Source organism: Simochromis diagramma, unplaced genomic scaffold (assembly GCF_900408965.1).
Source record: "Simochromis diagramma unplaced genomic scaffold, fSimDia1.1 OVJJ01000463.1, whole genome shotgun sequence".
NCBI lineage: Eukaryota > Metazoa > Chordata > Actinopteri > Cichliformes > Cichlidae > Simochromis > Simochromis diagramma.
Window position 1 is genome coordinate 6,390,236 of NW_024386941.1, and position 13,425 is coordinate 6,403,660.

Here is a 13,425-nt window from a genome sequence, read left to right on the forward strand (position 1 = left end):
TTATGTAGCTATTTGGTGGTTCCGTGATTTGATATTTACATGTTTACACGTTTCAATGTTTAGACATGCATGTTCAAAGCAGTAATAAGTATGTGTTATATCCACCTAGTTGTTTTCCTTGTTTTCATATGAGTATAAGATTTCCTGGATTCTGAGAGCCCAGTGAAGTATTTATGTGGGTGGTACACAGGAAGTGTGAGTTGTTGCTGTGTGCTGAGAGTAAAGAGGCTGCTGAAAAAGTTATCCGTCTCCATCTTGCTGTTCCTAATTATTCAGAGAGATTCCAAACCATCTAGTGAACCCTCACGTTACATTTATAATAAACAGATTAAAAGAGACAACGCTGAGAAAAGAAAGACAGCACAGTTTTAACTTAACTGAATACCTCACAAACAGGCCTCGTACCTGTCACAGTAACATTAGTGTAGGAGTTTTTAAGACATAACCCTAAAATAATAGGATGCAGTCTTACTTGTTGCATTAACTACAGAATTGATTACCTTCACAGCAAACAACAACTTTTCAGTTCTTTCAGATCTGTTATGTTGACTTTACTACAAAGTCTCCTGAGTATACCACCAATTACCTATTTAGAGGCATCGATACTGTGGAGAATGGGTACTAGGGGACGATGACAACACAGTAGAAGGAAGTTTCATGTGTAATTGTCATTCTTAGTTGCTGTAAGCTTCAAATTAATGATGCACAGTCATTTCTATGAAAAAAGTAGGGAAGGCAGAAGACATTTGGCTCTGGAACAGAATGGGTGGTTTCTCCACTGGATTTGATTTGGAGTTTTGATTTTTATTAAAAGTAAAATCTTACATTTATTAACAAAACTTTAATTAATGCTTAGAAGTACTTCAAACAGGTTTGTTCTCTATGGCAGGTAACAACTCAGTGAATTATGGTTTTTTTCAGCGATCAATCAGCTATCGGGTCATTATCGTACAGATCCTGGTAATAATTTTTCTTTGCATCAACTTGTTGCTCATTGTGATCTTTGTTAGAAAGGAATCCTTTCACACATCTGCACGTTACATCTTGTTTTTTGTAACACTGCTGTCAGACAGTGTTTTGTTATTGGTGTCAGATGTTTTACTTGTATTAACCCATTTTGAAATTACAATGCCAGTGTGGTTGTGTATAACTATCTCTGTTGTTGTACTTCTTTACTTCATTGTCACACCAGTTACCCTGACAGCAATGACTCTGGAGCGCTATGTGGCCATTTGTATGCCCCTGCGTCATGGACAGCTCTGCTCCACACGCAGCACTATGTACTGTATCCTGATCATTCATGGTGTCAGCTCTGGTCCTTGTATAATTATTCTATCCATGTTCTTTGCTTCCGCCTCACTTAAGTTCTACAAGCAATCCATAATATGTAGTGGAGAGACATTTTCTCTTTACAGATGGCAGGATCATGTTCGATCAGCTGTGTATCAATTGTATTTCTTAATTATGGGCATCACCATTGCATACTCATATGTTCAAATAATGAAAGCGGCCAAAGCTGCATCAGGAGAAAAAAAGAAGTTGACACATAAAGGACTCAAAACAGTGATCCTTCATGCTTTCCAGTTGTTGCTCTGTCTCATTCAACTGTGGTGCCCATTCATAGAAATTGCAGTGCTTCAGATTGATTTCACTTTATTTCTGAATGTCCGATATTTTAACTATATTGCGTTTAATATTGCTCCAAGGTGCCTGAGTCCTCTGATCTATGGACTAAGGGATGAAAATATTTTTCTTGTACTGAAAAATCTTATGCCTACTTCATCCTGTTCAAAATAAACATAATTTGAGTTACATCAGAAATATACATTCTCCGATTCATATTTCATCAAACCACACAGGAAAATACTGCTTCAATATGCAAGAAAAAATAATAACAATAAACAATGATTATTTTTATAGGCTTTAGCCCCCTGCCCCCACAACCCTGAAAAGGATAAGCAGAAGAGACTGGATGAATTAATGGATTAATAGATGGTTAAATTATTAATCATCCATGAATTATTAATCATCCATACATTTCCTGAACACATACAGGAAATTTGCTTTCCTGTATATATTCTGTGAGGCTGCATTTTTTTTTTCTTGTATTAAAAAAAGCTCTGCTTCTTTGTGTTTATCTACACATCACTGCCAGGTGATACCGCCGTGTAATCCATTCATTTCAACAAAGTAACTGTATTGTGAATACCACCTTTTAAAACAGTAACTGTAATGGAATACAGTTACACATATTTTGTAATTTAAATACGTAACGGCGGTAACAGTTTCCTGCTACCTTGAGCAAAGCACAGCACAAGGGAGCTGCTCAGGGAGCATCTGTGTGGTCATCAAAGTTCAACACTGTTAGCACAGTTAATCACTTATCGCTCCCTGTCATTCTGCCATTGAAGAGTGGCCAAAAATTATTTTATGTTTGTCCCTAATGCTCCTCAACATACTCTAGATTCATCCAGGATATGTTTCTTGCATAGTTAAGCTCTTGGTGAGCCAGTGACGTGTAGGAAGACACAAGGTGACGACCAAGAACAGTTTGATAACTACTACAAATGGCGGCTCAGAAAGACAGCTCTAATTGTAGGGTGGGTTAGCTCCCTGGTCTGCAGTTTTCATGAGAAAGCACCCCAACAAGCTAGAGATATCCCTAGGAGAGTCAAGGTTAATGACCAATGTAATGGATAGGACCATAAGTAAGACATGCGTCCGTGGCAAGCTGTGGAAGAACCAGCGTGGAATAAAGGTCCATCAGGCGAGAATGAAATGTTTGGAGCGGGAGAGTGAGATGCAATGCACAGGCCCTGAACCTGGTGAGACGCACCCCATAGGGCCCAGTCCCTCCACACACCAGAGTCTTCCAATCCAAATAGAGTAGTTCCACAGCAGGGAATTAAGTGGCCCTCAGCCATCAAACGGAGTGATTAGCAGAAGTTTGATGAGGATATGGCCAACATCATACAAGCCGTAGCCAAAAGAGATGCTGACAGCAGGCTTGAAGCAATGACCACCATCAAGCAGAGCAGAGTGGCACAGGAGACAGGGAGAGAGAGAGAGAGAGAGCTAGGAAATTAGCATATTTTATTGCTAATTGTTATTGTATCTTTATTTCAGACATATACAGAAAAAACAATATATACACAAGTACACATACTTGCATTTACATGTACAAATACACACACGTATGTGCTCAGACAAAACAAAAAAGAAAATAAATAAAATAAAAAGGAGTCTAAATGACATGAAATGACACTTATTAAGTCTGAAATGGAGTAGGAAGAAGTATAACATACTTATTAATCCCTACCCCATGTTCAACATTCTATTGAATCCAACTATTCATTGTTACCCCTAATTCCCATCATCACATGCCCTACACAATAAACAAGGAGGACATGTATAAACATAGCTACAGTGATAATTTAGACAGTTTAGCATAGTTATATATACAATGGGTCGTCAACTTTATCAGTTTCATATTCTTCCAAAAGCAGTTTTCGAAACATCTTTATGAACTGACTAATGCTTGAACATTGCTGTAGGTGCACAGTAAGACTGTTCCACAGTTTTAGCCCACAAATGGTCACACAAAAGGTTTTAACCTTTGTCCGTGTTTTAAGAGTCTTCAGATTCATTTTTCCCCTCAATTCATAGTCCCCTTCTCTGTCAAAAACATCCTCTGTATATTTCCTGGTAACATATTGTATCTGGCTTTGTACATAATTTTTGCAAATTTTGCATATTTTATAAGATCCATAAATTTCAGAATTTTTCATTTCAAGAACATAATGATAGTGTGGTCTCTAAATCCTGCTTTAGTAATCATCCTGATTGCTTTTTTCTGAATTTTACATAATGGTTGAAGTGAGGTTTTGTATGTATTTCCCCAGATTTCCACACAGTATTCCAAATATGGCAATATAAGTGAACAGTAAAGTACCCGGAGTGATTTGGAAGGCAAAAAATGTTTAGCTTTACTCAGTACAGAGATGCTTCTTGACAGTTTAGCTTGTATATGCTTTATGTGAGGTTTCCAGCAGATTTTGTTATCTATTATCACACCCAGAAATTTTGTATGAGAAACTTGCTCTACTTCAACATTATTTATTAACAATTTTGCTCCAGCATCTTTTTTACAATTTCCGAATAACATAAATGTTGTTATTTTTTTCAAATTTAGTTATAACTTGTTTCTGTCAAACCATGTTTGCAGTTTAATCATTTCTTTTGTGACAATTTCCAAAAGCTGCTGTGAATTCTCTCCAGCACAAAAATATTTGTATCATCTGCAAATAAAATAAACTGTGATATATCAGATGTTTTACATAGATCAATGATGTACAGGATAAACAGCTTTGGTCCAAATACTGACCCCTGTGGAACTCCACAAACAATGTACAGATATTCACCAATCTTCACAAATTGTTGCCTGTCTCTCAAATACCTCCTTACCCACTCTAGCACCACTCCTCTAATGCCACAGTACTCCAGTTTATCAAGTAATATTTCATGATTAATTGTGTCAAAAGCTTTATTTAGGTCAATGAAAACACCAACTGTGCATTGTCTTTGATCTATATTGTTGGTGATATTTTCAATTACCTCCATTAATGCCATGGATGTTGATCTATTTGGTCTGAAACCATACTGAATGTCCATTATTATTTTATGTTTATCTATAAATTTGTCAAGTCTATTAATGAAAACCTTTTCCACTATTTTTGAAAATTGTGAAATTAGAGAAATAGGCCTGTAATTTGTGAATTGTTGTCTATCTCCATTTTTAAACTTTAGCTGGTTTCATTTGTGTTGGGAATGCACCAGTTTGTAGAGACAAATTGCAAATGTATGTTAAGGGTTTGGAGATGCCATCAACTTTCTTAACGATTCCATATCAATGTCATCATAGTCAGTAGATTTTTTTGTTCGTGATTTCCCAACAATATCAATGATTTCCTTTTCTTCTACCACCATTAAAAACATTGAATGAGGATTACGTTCAATAGGTTTAGTTTCTTTCTCTGCAGAATTTCTTATATTATGAATTGTATCAGCCAAGTCTGGTCCAACACTTACAAAGAATTTATTGAACTCATTAACCACATCACTCATGTTACTAATATTTCTATCATTATTAATGAAATACAAAGGATAATTTAACTGCCTGGAACCATTTTTAATGATGGCATTCAATGTTTCCCAAATCCCTTCAATGTTATTTTTTATTCATATTTAATAATTTCTCATAATATTCCTTTTTACATCACCTCAAAATGTAGCTTCACTACTTCTACTCTTTATAAATTCTCTATATAAGGTATTTTTCTTTTTACATGCATTTTGTAATCCTTTTGTGATCCATGGGCACGCTGCATATTTTTGTTTTTGGCTATATTTCTTTACTGGGCAGCGGCTATCATATAACAGTTTAAATGTTCCTAAAAAGTCTCATAAGCTTTATCAATATTTTTTTCCTTATACAACATCTCCCATTCTTGCTTTAGTAAATCACCTTTAAATGCATTTATGGACTCCTCTGTTCTCACTTGTTTGTATTTTATTGTATTTTCCTGTTTGACCTTCCTGTAATTGCTGTCATACGCTACAAAAACAGGTAGATGATCACTAGTGTCATTAATTAGAAGACCACTTATAGATCTGTTTTCTATTTCATTGGTGAATATATTGTCTATTCAGGTTGCCGACTTGCTGTAATCCTGCTGGGTTTAGTGATCACTGGACAGAGTCCCATGCTATACATAAACTCATCTGTCATACCATGTTTGTTTGGATTTAATAGGTCTATGTTGAAATCCCCACAAATGAACATAACTTTTTGATTTGTCCTATTAAATCTTTTATCTACCCACTCCTTAAATATTTCAATATTAGAACCGGGTGTTCTATATATACAACTTACAATGACATTTTAATTTTTTTTCCATACGAATTTCTATTGTTACACACATGTTGTCCACCACCACCGTCATTTTTTCCACCACCCTGTATTTAAAATTTTTGTCCACAAACAAAGCCACACCCCCACCGTTCTTATTCTTTCTGTTCATAAAATTTAGTTCATATCCGTCTATTTTAAAGTCCACTTTTTTATCCGTATTAATCCACGTCTCAGATACTGCAATCACACTGAATGGATGTGCAAATTTGCATAAATATTCTCTTATGTTGTGAAAGTTGGCATATAAACTTCGACTATTAAAGTGGATTGTGGAAATTTTGCAGTCAGCCTTGGCAGTTTTATTGAATTGTTCTTCAGTATAATAACAGCAGGTATCACTGATGTTAAAAAAGTTCAATTCTGAATCAATGTCCTGCTCTGTGAAGTGTGTATTGTATTCCGTGTTTTGTGGTGAATTTAACTCCAGATAGACCCTGTGCACAAGAAAATGCTGACTTCCTGGTTTGAGACCGGATGTGGGGTTGTACATTTCCGGTAGCTTTACTTTGCGGTCAATTGCTACTGCGAAGATATACTCCAAAATCATGTCCAAAACTCGAAAACGGAAAGATCACATTAAGTTACAAAGAGGAGAAGGTGGGAACACTCACCACTGTTGTGTCATAAAAAATCGAATGATCAATTTTGACGTTTAAAGAGTTTAGATCGAGCAGTTGTTTACATCACTCAACACAAGCAGAACTGCATTACAGAATCAGAAGACGCATCGTCCACATTCAGAAGCACATCTCTGTATAGTGACAGTTATTATGATTTAAACAGGCAAATGTTCAGCATTCAAATTACAGGTGAAGAATAGTCAAACCAGATGTTTCCCCCGTTAGCAGGTGAGGAGGAGGAGCAAGTAAACAGGGCCGTAGGACTCAAGTCGCAGGGAGTGTGGATAAGGTGGAAGAGCACCTTGCAGCACTAAGTCACCTGGTCAAACATCATGCAGGCAGACTTCCACCATGTCCGATTCCTCGTGCAGGCAGTATACCCTACCAAGCCCAGTACACCTCCATGTGTCGTGGAAAAGCTAGATATCGGCCTGTCCCCTGTGCTCTGGAAGGGGCACCCTAGAACATATCCTCAGCAGCTGCCCAAAGGCCCTGGCCAATGGTCGTTATCGTTGGCGTCACAACCAGGTGCTCAGAGTAATTGCTGAGAAGACTGCCACGGTTAACAACCAGCCTGCTCAACTTGATTGGCAGCTACAGGCTGAGGTAAACAGCTAAAGTTCCCACCAGCACATCTGATCTGATCTGATCTGGAACTTACAGTGCCCAGGGAAGAGCATATCAATGAGACCAATCAGAGTGGACAGTATATCCTTGGTTTCTTAACATAAACCTCACTGTTACAGCTAGTGGCAGTGCGAAAGTGCCCCCCTTAGACTCACTTTTAATATAAATCCCATTGTTTTCCCCTGAGTTATTGGTTCTGTTATTAGTTAGCTACCATAAACTAATGCTGTAGAATGAAGGATGACACTTTAATGATGAATCCTCAGGTTTATTGGCAATAACCATTCAGTTTCACCGTAAGAGCTGGGAAAGTGTACATAAAAACAGCGTGTAAGTTAAAAGTCCATACTCTTACAACTGTAAACATTTACAACATAAATAACTTAACCAATGACTCTATGTGATATTGAAGTACACCGACTTTACAGATTCTTTATGATGGTAGCGATCAGGTGGAAACTTTTACTTATAAAGTCAGACATCTGTGTTTGCACTTCACAATAAAATACAGATTCATCTGGAGCTAACTAGCCTGCTTCAACTACGTCTACTGAGGTCTAGGTCACAACCCGCCCATTGTACCACCCCCTTAAACTGTCCTGTCCTGCCTCCGGTCTTCCTCATCTCAGCACTATAAATAAAATCACCCAAGTTTAAATCTAGCTCTCTAATCTTGCCTACAATGAAAATACAATGGCTTCCAAAAGTATTCGGCCCCCTTGAACTTTTCCACATTTTGTCACATTACAGCCACAAACATGAATCAATTTTATTGGAATTCCACGTGAAAGACCAACACAAAGTGGTGTACATGTGACAAGTGGAACGAAAATCATACATGATTCCAAACATTTTTTACAAATAAATAACTGAAAAGTGGGGTGTGCGTAATTATTCAGCCCCCTGAGTCAATACTTTGTAGAACCACCTTTTGCTGCAATTACAGCTGCCAGTCTTGTAAAGTTCGAGGGGCCCGAATACTTTTGCAAGCCACTGTATTTCAAATATGAGGAAGTTTTCTACAGGCAAAGACATAGATGTGTTATGAGTTTGCAAGCCACTGTATATAAAATCATGAGTACATAATCAACATATCACACAAGCATCCCTTCCCACAATGACAAACTTAACAATTGCCGTTTCTGTCACTCAAAATATTTAAAGATGTACTTATTTACATCATAACCGTACCTTTTTGCCTGTATCAAGGGGGCTGCTAATGACAAAATAAACTTCCACGTGCTCCGTTACAACACTCTCCTCCAAACTGCAAACTGCACAGACAACAATTTTACAGGTAGTCGTGCCTTCGAAATAATATCTTCAAATCTCAAACAGGAGTCAGATAGTAGATGTAGATGAGTGCCAAAATAAGCAAATAAAATGCAAGCAAATAAACCTAAAATAATGGGATTTAGTCTCACTTGTTGCACTAATTACAGAATTGATTACCTTCACAGCAAACAACAACTTTTCAGTTCTTTCAGATCTGTTATGTTGACTTTACTGCAAAGTCTCCTGAGTATACCATCAATTACCTATTTAGAGGCATTGATCAGAGGAGATTGGGTACTAGAGCAAGATGACAACACAGTAGAAGGAAGTTTCATGTATAATTGTTATTCTTAGTTGCTGTAAGCTTCAATTTAATGATGCACAGTCATTTTTCAGAAAACTGCAGGGAACGCAGCAGAAGACATTTGGCTCTGGATTTGATTCTCCACTGGATTTGATTTTGAGTTTTGACAATCTTACATTTATCAAACAAAACTTTAATGAACTCTTAGAAGTACATCAAACAGGTTTGTTTGCTATGGCAGGTAACAACTCAGTGAATTATGTTTTTTTTCCACGACCAGTCAGCTACCGGGTCATTATTGTACAGATCCTGGTAATAATTTTTCTTTGCATCAACTTGTTGCTCATTGTGATCTTTATTAAAAAGGAATCCTTTCACACATCTGCACGTTACATCTTATTTTTCGTAACACTGCTGTCAGACAGTGTTTTGTTATTGGTGTCAGATATTTTGTTTATATTGACCCATTTTGAAATTACAATGCCAGTGTGGTTGTGTATAACTATCTCTGTTGTTGTACTTCTTTACTTCATTGTCACACCAGTTACCCTGACAGCAATGACTCTGGAGCGCTATGTGGCCATTTGTATGCCCCTGCGTCATGGACAGCTCTGCTCCACACGCAGCACTATGTACTGTATCCTGATCATTCATGGTGTCAACTCTGGTCCTTGTATAATTATTCTGTCCATGTTTTTTGCCTCCGGCTCACTTAAGTTCTACAAGCAATCCATGATATGTAGTGGAGACACATTTTCTCTTTACAGATGGCAGGATCATGTTCGGTCAGCTGTGTATCAATGTTATTTCTTGATTATGGGCATCACCATTGCATACTCATATGTTCAAATAATGAAAGTGGCCAAAGCTGCATCAGGAGAGAAAAAGAAGTTGACACAAAAAGGACTCAAAACAGTGATCCTTCATGCTTTCCAGTTGCTGCTCTGTCTCATTCAGCTGTGGTGCCCATTCATAGAAATTGCAGTGCTTCAGATTGATTTCAGTTTAATTCTAAATGTCCAATATTTTAACTACATCATGTTTAACATTGCTCCAAGGTGCCTGAGTCCTCTGATCTATGGCCTCAGGGATGAAAATTTTTTTCTTGTACTGAAAAATCTTATGCCTACTTCATCCTGTTCAAAATAAATGTCATTTGAATCACAATAGAAATATAAATGCTGTCATTTATATTTCATGTTAAAATGTTAAAATGTATGGATGATTAAATTATTAGTAGTTTTCCAGTTTTCCATTTTTTTTCTGTATATGTTCTGTGTGGTTGCATTTTTTTTATTTAAAACAAACTGTGCTTCTTTGTGTATTACGTCACTGTTTAGTGAATAAGTAAAGTCAAATTTTATGTATACAGCACCTTTCTAGATAAAAGATCACAAGGTGCTTCACACAGGGAAGACAAAGTATAAATCAAAAACAGACAAAAGTTAACAAAATGCAATTTTTAAAAGATGTGTTTTTAGTTGTTGAGTCCACACATCTTAAGCTCAGTGGGAGTTCCACAGTCTGGGAGCCACATTGGCAAAAGCTCTGTCTCCCTTAGTTCTCAGCCTTGTATGCTGAATAACAAGTAGGCCCTGATCACATGACCTCAGGGGCCTGCAAGGGACATAGGGCTGTAGAAGTTCAATGATGTAGCCTGGTGCTTGTCCATGAAGAGCTCTAAAGGTCAGAACCAGAATCTTAAAATGGACTCTAAATTCCATGGGGAGCGAGTGCAGCTGTATTAGCAATGGTGTCACCTGAGAGTACTTAGATGTTTTGGTCAGAGGCCTTGCTGCAGCGTTTTGGAAAATCTGCAAGCGCTCCAGGGACTTTTTGCTAAGAGATGTAAACAGCAATCTCAGGTGCAGTGAACAGTGAATTGTATGGGTGCAAATTACACAAAACCTTAAAATCAGAAAATACAATTAAAATAAATGTTAAGTGTTTATCATATTTTTAAATAAGGTATTTGTTTATTGTACTTATCTACGGTATTTGTCCAAGAGAATTTTTTTCCCCTAATATGAGATGCTTAACTTTTTCTCAGAATGAATTGTTGAGTTTTCTTAATGTTGGAGCTTGATCGGTTTAGCTTAATCTATTGTTATGAATTGGTGCAACATACATTTATTTTATCTGAAATTTACAAATGATTTAGTATGTGTTACATGGCAGCCCTAAAGAATATCATTGTAACTCAGTATTATCTGATAGGTAATAAATACAGATCCACAAATGATATATACATATACAACAAATACAACTTTTATCATTTTATTGCTGCGGTGAGCAATGATGAATGTTGGAATAATATTATTTTGAAAAACATCTTCAGTACTGATCATAACCCGTTAATAACAATCATGACAACAAAAATATTAACGATATTTAACAGTAAATAAATTGTTATTATCATTAATAATAAGAATGATTTCTTTTTTATTGTATTTTTGTGAACAGTATTTACAGAAGCTCACTTGTTGAGGGAAGGTTTTTTTTTTTTTTTTGGTTTTTTTTTTTAACTGACCTAGTTCCTAGAGCTGTTTTGCAAAGAAAAATGGGCAAGAATTTCAGTCTCTAGATGTGCAAAGCTGGTAGAAACATACCCTAAAAGACTGGCAGCTGTAATTGCAGCAAAAGGTGGTTCTACAAAGTATTGACTCAGGGGGCCGAATAATTACGCACACCCCACTGTTAAGATATTTATTTGTAAAAAATGTTTGGAATCATGTATGATTTTCGTTCCACTTCTCACATGTACACCACTTTGCATTGGCCTTTCACGTGGGATTCCAATAAAATTGATTCATGTTTGTGGCTGTAATGTGACAAAATGTGGAAAAGTTCAAGGGGGCCGAATACTTTTGCAAGCCATTGTAGGTGGAGTTAAGACACAGTCCTTGTTCTGTCCTTATTGTGCGTCCCTTTGCCCAACTTGACAGACAGCTAACGGTTTCAATGAACATTGGAGGTGGACGTAAGTTTAAGGCTTTTTACTTCGTCAGTAGTTCAATGATTGACATCCTTTTCTTCCCGTAAAACTAAAAACAAACGCAAAGTAAATGTTACAAGATGTCTTTTCCTTTTAACTCACACTTCTAGGATATGAACTGTACTGTTATATAGTATGTGTAATCAACAGCGACTCAGTATTGATCACAATACAACTTAGTGAGTTTAGCTTCCTCAAAGATAAACATAACAGATGAAATAACTGGTTTCTAAACAAATCTCTGTAATAGAAATGCACCAAATAAACTTGTAAACATGTTGTACATTAATACTCACAAGCAATAACTCTCCAAGGCAGAAACGTTTTAAAGAGCAACAACATATTCTGCAGGTTAACAAGCGACCAGCTTCCTGTTTCCTCTACCCACAGGAACACAGAAAAACTCCACCAAAATATAAGCTGGTGACTATTCCCACTATGACCAGCAGAGGGTGCTGAAGAGAAAGAACCTATGCATGTCAAAATAGTCCTGTTGCTGAGGTTGTGGTCATCCTGTAATCTCTCAAGGACTATCTCCAACGCTTCAGTGACTGGAACGCAAATGAAGAGTGATGTAACATCATGCAAGGCCATTGTTTCACCTGCCTCCATAATGTCATCTCTCACCTTCTCAGCAAGGTCCAAGGTGTTCTGGATGTGGTGTTCAGAGCTGTCTACCAACAGGTTGAAGATTGAAGCCAGAAACTTTGAGATGCTATAGGTGACCAAGTTATCATACAGACAATTGCTCTTAAAGGAACACCCTATTTGTGTAAACCATTCAGTTTAGGTGTAGATTCGCCTGGGTATAGCCTGTGGTATGAGGTCTGGTCAATAGCATTGTCTTGTTCTAACTAATTGTACTAACTGACCTCACAGGCCATTTTTCATTCAGTGGGCTGGTTTCAGTTATTGTGCAAATGTACTGTTTATAAGGTTGGGGGAACCTGCAGCCAGCTGAGACTGACGAAGTCACTTCGATGAGTGATGAAATATTTCTCCCATTGAAAACACTACTTTCAGATGAACAGAAACAACCTTCTGGGGTAGTCTGTACAGACTTTTCCACATCTATAGTATTTTGGTGCATCCTATAATAGAAAGCATGCATGCTATGGAAAGTTTTTTTTTTTGTTTTGTTTTGGGTTTTTTTAGCTTTCAGCATTTCAGGGTTAAGATCTAGAGTTATACTGGGCTATTGCAGCAAATTTGTTGGAATGTCATGGCATGTGGCATGCTTCATGTTACATATTATCACAATAAAATTGAACAATTTAAAAAATTAATTAGTATCTGAAACAGAGAAGACAATTTTCTTTTACTAATTTACAGTGCTGTGCATGCAGTAAATACCTTAAAAGAGGCAATAGGTTTTGATTATTATTTGTTACAGACATATGAGGGTAGGAATATACAAATGTAAAATAACAGGATATACTTGTTCTCTTTGGCAATAACTATGACAGTTAATTTCTGAACACGCAAAAACTTTTTCAGAACTTTCAGAACTAGACTTCAGTGTAGAGTCTCTTGAGTTCTCCATCTATCATTGATGTGGAGCCATCAAGGGGAATGGCTGCTAAGGGAAGGTGATGGCACCATCTCACAACTTCAGTTTCATATGACCTTTAAA

The 13,425-nt window shown here is 36.9% G+C and overlaps 2 pseudogenes; both read left to right on the forward strand.

Annotated features, from left to right (window-relative positions):
• Positions 1–1,186: 1,186 nt before the first annotated feature.
• On the forward strand, positions 1,187–1,808 carry LOC120737014 (annotated as a pseudogene).
• A 7,077-nt stretch (positions 1,809–8,885) lies between these two features.
• Positions 8,886–9,957, forward strand: LOC120737015 (annotated as a pseudogene).
• Positions 9,958–13,425: the final 3,468 nt, after the last annotated feature.